We start from the raw sequence: 9026 nt of genomic DNA, 5'->3' as shown, positions 1-9026 counted from the left end.
AAAAAAAAAAATATATATATATATATATATATATATAGGGGGCTTCACAAGACAGCTTGCCATGAACATCAAAGGGACTTCAGGGAAAAGCCTACAAAGGCCTGGCTGAAATCAGAGAGAGCTTCAGGAAAAAGGTCCATAAGGGCCTGGCTATAACCAGAGAGAGCTTGGGAAGCCATTTTAAGATTAACTAGGACAACACGGTATAGTTGACTCATTGAACAAGAAAGACTAGTTCTTATAGGTGTGAGATAAGAGAATTCAGCTTTTTTCTCCCCAGATCCTGATATGAGCAGGGCCTCAACTAATTTGCCCCACAGGAACACAGAAGATTATAGAAGCTAGGTGGCATCTAGCTCTAAAGTCCATGTTCCCTTTTCCTTTGTTTTCCATAATCCTGTTAGTGATTAAGAAGTATTTTAAGAAGTAAAAATAATTGGGGTGGCACCTGTGGCCCAAAAGAGTAGAGCGCCAGCCCCAAATGCTGGAGGTGGTAGGTTCAAACCCAGCCCCTGGCCAAAAACTGAAAAAAAAAAAAGGAAGTAAAAATAATAAAAATTAAAAGTAATCCAGTGGGTAATAGAAAATTAGGGCATGAGAAACCACAAGGATGGCATATGTTATTATTGTTATAAACACCCATTTGCTGATCAAGAGAAGTAATAAAAACCAAGCGTATCCAGAATTCAGGGCTGTCCCTGTCTCTCACACAGGGCCTGCAGACCCACTTTATAAATTCTACTCTATTTCTATTGTATTTATTTTCCTCATTCCCTTGTCACCACCAAGCAATGGGGACACTCACAGGTTGTGTGGATGCTAGCTCCCTACAGCAAAGGTAATGGATAGTGTTGTTCAAGTCCATGTTCTCAATAATTTTTGGTTTACGTATTCTATCAATCATTCAGAGATGAGTGTTGAAATTACCGATTATAATGGTATATCCACCTATTTCTTCCTGCAGTTTTACCATAGATCCGCTTGATGAATAGACATTTATCATTATTATGATTATTATTACTTTTTTTCCCTTTAGAGACAGAGTCTTACTTTGTCTCCCTCAGTAGAGTGCCGTGGTGTCACAGCTCACAGCAACCTCCAGCTCTTAGGCTGAGGCGATTCTCTTGCTTCAGCCTACTGAGTAGCTGGGACTACAGGCACCCACCACAGTGCCTGGCTATTTTTTTGTTGCAGTTTGGCCTGGGCTGGGTTTGAACCTGCCACCCTAGGTATATGGGGCCAATGCCCTACTCACTGAGTCACAGATGCCGCCCCACCTTTATCATTATTAAATTACCATTTTAACTCTGATATTCTTTGCTTTGAAATTTTTGTCTGACATTAATATAACCTTAACCATACTAATACTTCACTAACAACAATCAAATTTCTTTTGATAAGTGTTAACAGGTATATATTTACCCACAACATTAGTTTTTTATTGTTGCATAACAAACTTCTCCTAAAACTTATTAGCGGCTCAAACACAACTCAATTCCATTTCTGTAGGAAATCTGAACACAGCTTAGCTGAGTTTTCTACTTCACTAATCACAGGCTGCAGTCAAGGTGTTGACTGGGCTTTAGTCATCTCAAAGCCCAAGTATGGAAAGATCGATTTTCTTTTTTTTTTAGAGACAGAGTCTTACTTTTTTGCCCTCGGTAGAGTGCAGCAGAGTTGCTCCAGCAACCTCCAACTCCTGGGCTTAGGCGATTCTTCTGCCTCAGCCTCCCAAGTAGCTGGGACTACAGGCGCCTGCCACAACGCCTGGCTATTTTTTCTGTTGTTGTTGCAGTTTGGCCGGGGCTGGGTTTGAACCTGCCACCCTCGGTATATGGGGCCAGCGCCCTACTCGCTGAGCCACAGGCGCCTCCCAGAAAGATCGATTTTCAAGAACATGTTGTTGCCAGCAGGATTCAGTTCCCAGCAGGTTGTTTTTTTTTTTTTCCAGGGGAGGGTGTTTGTTTTGTTTTGTTTTACATTATTTCTTTAATTTTTTTTTAAATTTCAGATTAATGTGAGGGTACAAACAATTAGGTAACAAAGTTTGCATTTGTTAAGTAGTTTCTCTTGTAGTTGTGTCTCACACCCGGGAGATGTGCCTTATGCTGTTACATTTGCCCATTAAGTGGGAGCATACCAATATCCCTCCCTTCTTCCCCCTCCCCCATCTTGAATTGAACTGAGTTTTTATCTTTTTCTCATGTGTGGGCATATATTAGATCATCTACTGGCCTCATATTAGTATTGAGTACATTGGATACTTGCTTTTCCATTCTTGTGATACTAAGCAGAATGTGTTTCAACTCCATCCAGGTTAATACAAAAGATGTACAGTCTCCATCTTTTTATGGCTGAATAGTATTCCATGGTATACATATTCCACAGTTAATAAATCATTCCTAGGTTGATGGGCACTTAGGTTGTTTCTACATCTTGGTGATTATAAATTGAGCTGTGATAAACAATCTAGTAAAAATGTCATTATGATAAAATGATTTTTTTTTCCTCATGAGTAGATGCTTAGTAATGACATTTCAGAATCAAATGGAAGATCCATTTTAGAGTTCTTTGAGTATACTCTGTACTTCTCTCCAAAGAGGCTATATTAGTTTGCAGTCTCCCAAACAGTCTAAAAGTGTTCCTTTCCCTCCACATTTGCAGTGATGTGGGCTCTTCTCACTGGGGTTAGGTTTTGATTTGCATTTCTCTGATGATTAAGAATGATACACATTTTCTCATGATTTTTTTTTTCAGCCATTCATCTGTCTTCTTCAGAGAAAGTTCTGTTCATGTCTCTTGCCCAACAATAGATGGGATTGCTCTTTTCTTGTTGCTTAATTTGAGTTCTTTCTAAATTCTAATTATCAACTGTTTGTCAGATTCATAACATGCAAATATCTTTTTCCATTCTGAAGGTTGTCTATTTGCCCTAATTGTTGTGTCCTTAGCTGTGCAGAATGTTTTCAGCTTAATTAAGTCCTGTTTGCTTACTTTTGTTGTTGTTGTGATTGCCACTGAAGTTGTCTTCATAAAATCTTTTCCCAGGGCTTGGCGCCTGTAGCTCAGCAGCTAGGGCACCAGCCATATACACTGGGGCTTATGGGTTTGAACCTGGCCCAGGCCTGCCAAACAACAATCACAACTACTACAACAACAACAAAATAGCTCAACATTATGATGGGTACCTGTAATCCTGGCTACTCAAGATGCTGAAGCAAGAGAATTGCTTGAGCCCAAGAGTGTGAGGTTGCTGTGAGCTATGATGCTATAGCACTCTCACGAAGGTGACATAGTGAGACTCTGTCTCAAAAAAAAAAAAGAGAAAAAGAAAAAAATCTTTTCCCAGGCCAACATTCTTGAGAGTTTTTCCCACACTTTCTTCTAGGATTTTTATCATTTTATGTCTTAGATTTAAATATTTTATTCATCTTGAGTCAATTTTTGTAAGTGATGAAAGATGCAGGACCAGTTTCAGTCTTTTACATGTTGTTATCCAATTCTCCCAGCACCATTTGTTGAATAGGGATTCGTTTCCCTAGTGTATGCTTTTATTTGGTTTATCAAAGATCAGATGGTGATAAGAGATTGGTTTTATCCCTTGGTTTTCTATTCTGTTCCATATGTCTATATCTCTATTTTTATGCCGATAACATGTTGTTTTGATCACTGTAGACTTGTAATATAACCTGAAGTCTGGTAGAGTGATGGCTCCAGCTTTATTTTTATTACTAAGAATTGCCTTGGCTATACAGGTTTTTTTTCCTGGTTCCATACAAAACAAAGGATTATTTTTTCCAGAATATGATGTTGGTATTTTAATGGAATTTGCATTAAATCTGTAGATTGCTTTGGGTAGTATATACATTTTAACAATATTGATTCTTCCCAGTGAACAGCATTTGTTCCATTTGTTAATGTGTTCTGCTATGTCTTTTTTTAGGGTTTCATAATTCTTTTTGTAGAGATCCTTCACCTTCTTCTTAGATATATTCCTAAGTATTTCATTTTCTTTGAAACTATTGTGAAAGAAATGTCTTTGATTTGCTTCTCAACATGGTTATTATTGGTGTATACAAAGGCTGCTGATTTGTGGACATTGATTTTGTATTCTGAGATGTTATGGTATTTCTTGATCACTTCTAGGAGTTTTATGGTTGAGTCTCCGAGTTCTCTAAGTATAAGATCATATCATTAGCAAGGAGTGAGAGAGTTTGACCTCCTCTGCCTCCATTTGGATGCCCTTTATATCCTTCCCTTGCCTGATTGCATTGGCTAGAAATTCCAGAACTATGTTGAATAGTGGTGATGGATATCCTTGTCTGGTTCTAGTTCTAAGTGTAAAAGCTTTCAGTTTTACTCCATTCAGTATAATATTAGCTGTGGGTTTGTCAGAAATGCTTCAATCATCTTAAGAAATGCACCATCAGGCAGTGCCTGTAGCTCACTGGGAGGGTGGTGGGTTCAAACCCGTCCCTGGCCAAACTGCAACAAAAAAATAGCCAGGCATTGTGGCAGGCACCTGTAATCCCAGGTACTCGGGAGGCTGATGCAAGAGAATTGCCTAGGCCCAGGAGTTGGAGGTTGCTGTGCCATGGTACTCTACCAAAGGTGACAAAGTGAGACTCTGTCTCTCCAAAAAAAAAAAAAGAAAGAAAGAAAGAAAGAAAGGTACCACCTATGCCTATATTCTTAAGTGTTCTTGTCAGAAAATGATACTGAATTTTGTCAAATGCTTTTTCTGCATCTATCTAGAGGATCACATGGTCTTTGTTTTTGCTTCTATTGATATGGTGAATTACATTTGTGGATTTGCATATGTTAAAACAACCTTGCATCCCTGGGATAAAACCTACTTGATTATGATGTATAATTTCTTTAATATGTAACTATAATCTATTTGTTAAGATTTTCTTGAGTATTTTTGCATCAATATTCATTAGTGAAATTGGCCTTAGTTCTCCTTTTTAGTTGGGTCCTTTCCTGGTTTTGATATCAGGGTGATGTTTGCTTCATAGAACATCTTGGGGAAGGTTCCTTCCTTCTCAATGTTTTGGAATAGGTTGTACAGTATAGGTACAATATGTTCTTTGAAGGTGTGATAGAATTCTTGTGTGGCACCATCTGGTCTAAGGCTTTTTGTTATTGTTGGGAGCTTTTTTGTTTCTACAATTTCACAGCTTGATATTGATCTGTTCAAGAGATGTTTTGTTGTGGTTAAGTCTAGGGAGATGGTGTGAATCCAGGTACTGGTCCATTTTCTCCACATTGTTAAATTTCTGGGCATAGAGTTTTTTGTAGGAGTCAAAGATAATCTCTTGTATCACTGTGGTATCTATTGTTATGTCCCCTTTTTCATTTCTGATTGAGGTTATTAGTGATCTTACCTTTTTCTTTTTTTGTAGTTTTTTGGCCAGGGCTGGGTTTGAACCTGCCACCTCCGGCATATGGAGCTGGCGCCTTACTCCTTTGAACCACAGGAGCCACCCAATCTTACCTTTTTCTTTCTAGTTAATCTGGCCAAAGGTTTATTAATTTTGTTTATCTTTTTAAAGAACCAACTTTTTTCTTTTTATTTTTTTTCTGGACAGAGTCTTATTATGTTACCCTCAGGAGAGTATTGTGGTTTCACAGCTCACAGCAACCTCAAACTCTTGGGCTTAAGTGTTCTCTTGCCTCAGCCTACCAAGTAGCTGGGATCACAATGCCTAGCCATTTTTTCTTGCAGTTGCCATTGTTGTTTAGCTGGCCCAGCCTAGTATGGAACCCACCAGTCTCAATGTATGTGGCTGGCACTGTAACTACTGTTACAGTGCCAATTTTTTGTTTCATTAACCATTTTTTTGTTTCATTAATTTTCTGAATGTTTCTTTTGTTTTCAATTTCATTTATTTATGATTTAATTTTGGTTATTTCTTTTCTTCTACTAGGTTTGGGATTGGATTGTTCTTCCTTTTCCATTTTCTTGAGATGTTTCATTAGGTTGTTGATGTACTCTCTTTCTGTTTTTCAGATTTAGGCATCTAATGCAGTAAATTTCCCTCTTAGGATTGGTTTTGCGGTATCCATAGGTTTTGGTAGCTTGTGACTTCATTGTTGTTATGTTCAAGGAATTTAATAATTTCCTCTTTTATCTCCTCCTTAATCCAATTAATTTCCATGCCTTTGTATGGGGATGAAAATTTTTGTTAGAGTTGAGTTCCACCTTTATTGCCTCATAATCTGAGCCCAAGAGTTTGAGGTTGCTGTGAGCTGTGATGCCACAGCACTCTACCAAGGACAACACAGTGAGACTCTGTCTCAAAAAATAAATAAATAAAATAAATAAGTAAATAAATACATATTTTAATTTCCTTTCTGTCATTTGCATAATTTCTTTATAGATGCAATCCTGTGATAGCTGCCTCATGATTCCTTGGGAGGTGTTGATCTGTTCTGTTTCTTCTTGTTGCCAGAATTTTTCTCTTGGTTCCTCCTCTTGTGTGTTTTCTTCTTGTTCACTTTTTTCTGTCACTTATTCCTTCTCTCTAAATTAACTTGTCTCTGTGCTTAGGTATTGAAGTGTCCTTTTGGTATAGGGTCTAAAAGAAGAAAAGAGGGAGGAAAGAGCAAGAATGGAAGAAAGAAAGAGAAAGAAAAAAAAGGGAGATGAAAGGAAAAAAAAATTTTAAAGATACAAGAAGAACAGAGATAGGAGTAACAGTGGTGTTTGACAGGGTGCTTTGACCCACACCCACAATTCCAGGACTCTGAGGGGCCATGCTGGGTGGGCCCCTGAAGCTCAGGAACTCCTTACCAGCCTGCGCAAAAGCAAGGTACCTCCCCCCAAATATATAAAAAAGAACCTCCCCCAAATATATATTTAAAAAAATAAGCAGTGTATCATAGTGAGGACCTACCAATAGTGTCCTTCCAAAGGTCAATGGTAGAAGGACACCCTAGAACAGGTGCTCAAGGCCTCCTTGTGCGAGGCCAATGCAGTAATGACACCCCAGCTCAGGCCTCAGAGTGAGGCTCTGTCTCATAAATAGAATACAGAATGAAATGGAATAAAACAGGCTCAGCACCTGTGGCTCAAGTGGCTAAGGCACCAGCCATGTATAGCCATGTACACCCTAGGTGGCAGGTTCAAATCCAGCCCAGGCCCGCCAGACAACAATGATGGCTGCAACCAAAAAATAGCCAGGCATTGTGGCAGGAGACTGTGGTCCCAGCTACTTGGGAGGCTGAGGCAGGAGAATCGCTTGAGCCCAGGAGTTGGAGGTTGCTGTGAGCTGTGATGCCACTGCACTGTACCCAGGAGGACAGCTTGAGGCTCTGTCACCAAAAAAAAAAAAAAAAAAAAAAGAAAAGAAATGGAATAAAACAGATCAGAAAAAATAAAATAGAATAATAGTGACAATATATAAAGAAAATTAAAAATAAAATTATGTAAGATGTAAAAAAAGATATCTAGTTGTTTGAGAAATATATGTGGTAAAGACAAGAAAAGTAGAAAAATACCTACAAAAAGAGAGAAAAAGGAGAGAAATAGAAAAGAAAGAAATAATAAAAGGGGCAGAAAATAGTAGTGAAAATGGAGCCCTTGTTACTGATGAAAGTAAAAATGAAAAAAAATAAGAAAACCAATCAAACAAAAACTAAGGAAAATTATATATACTGTAATATATTGCTTGGACACGAGGTGGTGCGCTGGGGTTAGGAGACACAAAACATGCGAGCTGATTCTGATGTATTAGATGGGGGCCAGAATCCACTATCTAGTTGCTGAGGAGACTTTGTCCTGTTTCCCTGATTTATTTGCCCTTGGTGGGTACTCGGTTGCTTTGCTAGCACTTAATCCCACAGCATTGGGAGCCTGAAGTTCTTGCCAGACTACTTAGGAGACACACCTTGACCTTCTGAACAGTGCCCCTTGGCCACAAAGTGGCTTTTGCAGGGTAGCAAGAGCTACCTAACTTATTGCCAGGGTGGTGTCCCAAGCTCAGGAGGTGTACCAGAACCAGCCATGTGCTAGGCCCCCTCCTGGGCAGTCCTCCTACAATGGCAGCACCCTGTGGTCCACCCCACCTGGTGGTTCAGTCTCAGACACTGAGTGCTGTTCAGGTTCACTTGCTCGCTTAAGCCCTCCCACGGTAGCTCTGTTGAGGACCTAAGTCCAAAAAAATTGCAGGACAGGACTTCTAGTCTCTAGCCCTCCACCTGCACCCAGATACTCATCTTCTGTGCTGGTGGTCTTCTACTGCTCCTGACCACCTTGTTGGCTTCTGGAATCCCCTACTTCACTGTGCCCCTGGAATGATGTTTCTGGACAGCACACCCCAGTTTCTGGAGTGGCTCTCCAGTGGCTTGAGTCCTCTCTCTTTTGTCTCAACACCTGTGGTGGCTAAGGAGATATCTATAGTCTTCCATCTTGCTCTGCCTCTCAAATAAACACGGTCCCTGGCAGGTTGTTGAACTAAGTATCCGAGCTTTTTGTTGGATGTTGGCAGAAAGCTGGCCTCAATCCCTTGCCTCACAGTCCTCTCCAACGTGGCAGCTTGCTTCATTAAAGCAAGCAGGCGAAGAGGCAATATTTTGCTAGTAAGACAGAAGTCACCATCTTATATAACCTACTCATAGACATGACATCTCATCACTTTTGCAGCATGTATTCTGTTGGTGAGAAGTAAATCACTAGGTCAAATCCATACACAAGGGCATGAATACCAGGAGGTAGGAATCATTGGGGGCTGTTCCAAATCACTGCCTCTAATTTGAGATTATCCTTCTGAGAACATTACTGTTTTCCTGCTTTTTGCCTTTATGGAGTTGGTAGGTTCCTTAATTCTGTGGAGTTTTGTCATAAATTTGTCCCCATCTGCTGGTAACTCCTCCTTTGGCTTTCCAGCACTGCTAAGGATTATTTTGGTTTTTATAATTCCAGTAAGATTTTGTTTTAGGGGGGAGAAAAGTAAACAACTATGTTCAACCTATCATCTTCAACTGAAATGCATCTCTTTTTGCACTGTAAATTAAAAAAAAAA

The sequence above is a fragment of the Otolemur garnettii genome, unplaced genomic scaffold (genome assembly GCF_000181295.1).
Source record: "Otolemur garnettii isolate 467f Iridium unplaced genomic scaffold, OtoGar3 scaffold00178, whole genome shotgun sequence".
In the NCBI taxonomy this organism is placed as follows: domain Eukaryota; kingdom Metazoa; phylum Chordata; class Mammalia; order Primates; family Galagidae; genus Otolemur; species Otolemur garnettii.
The sequence above is the reverse complement of the archived record's forward strand: the minus strand, read 5'-3'. Positions refer to the sequence as shown.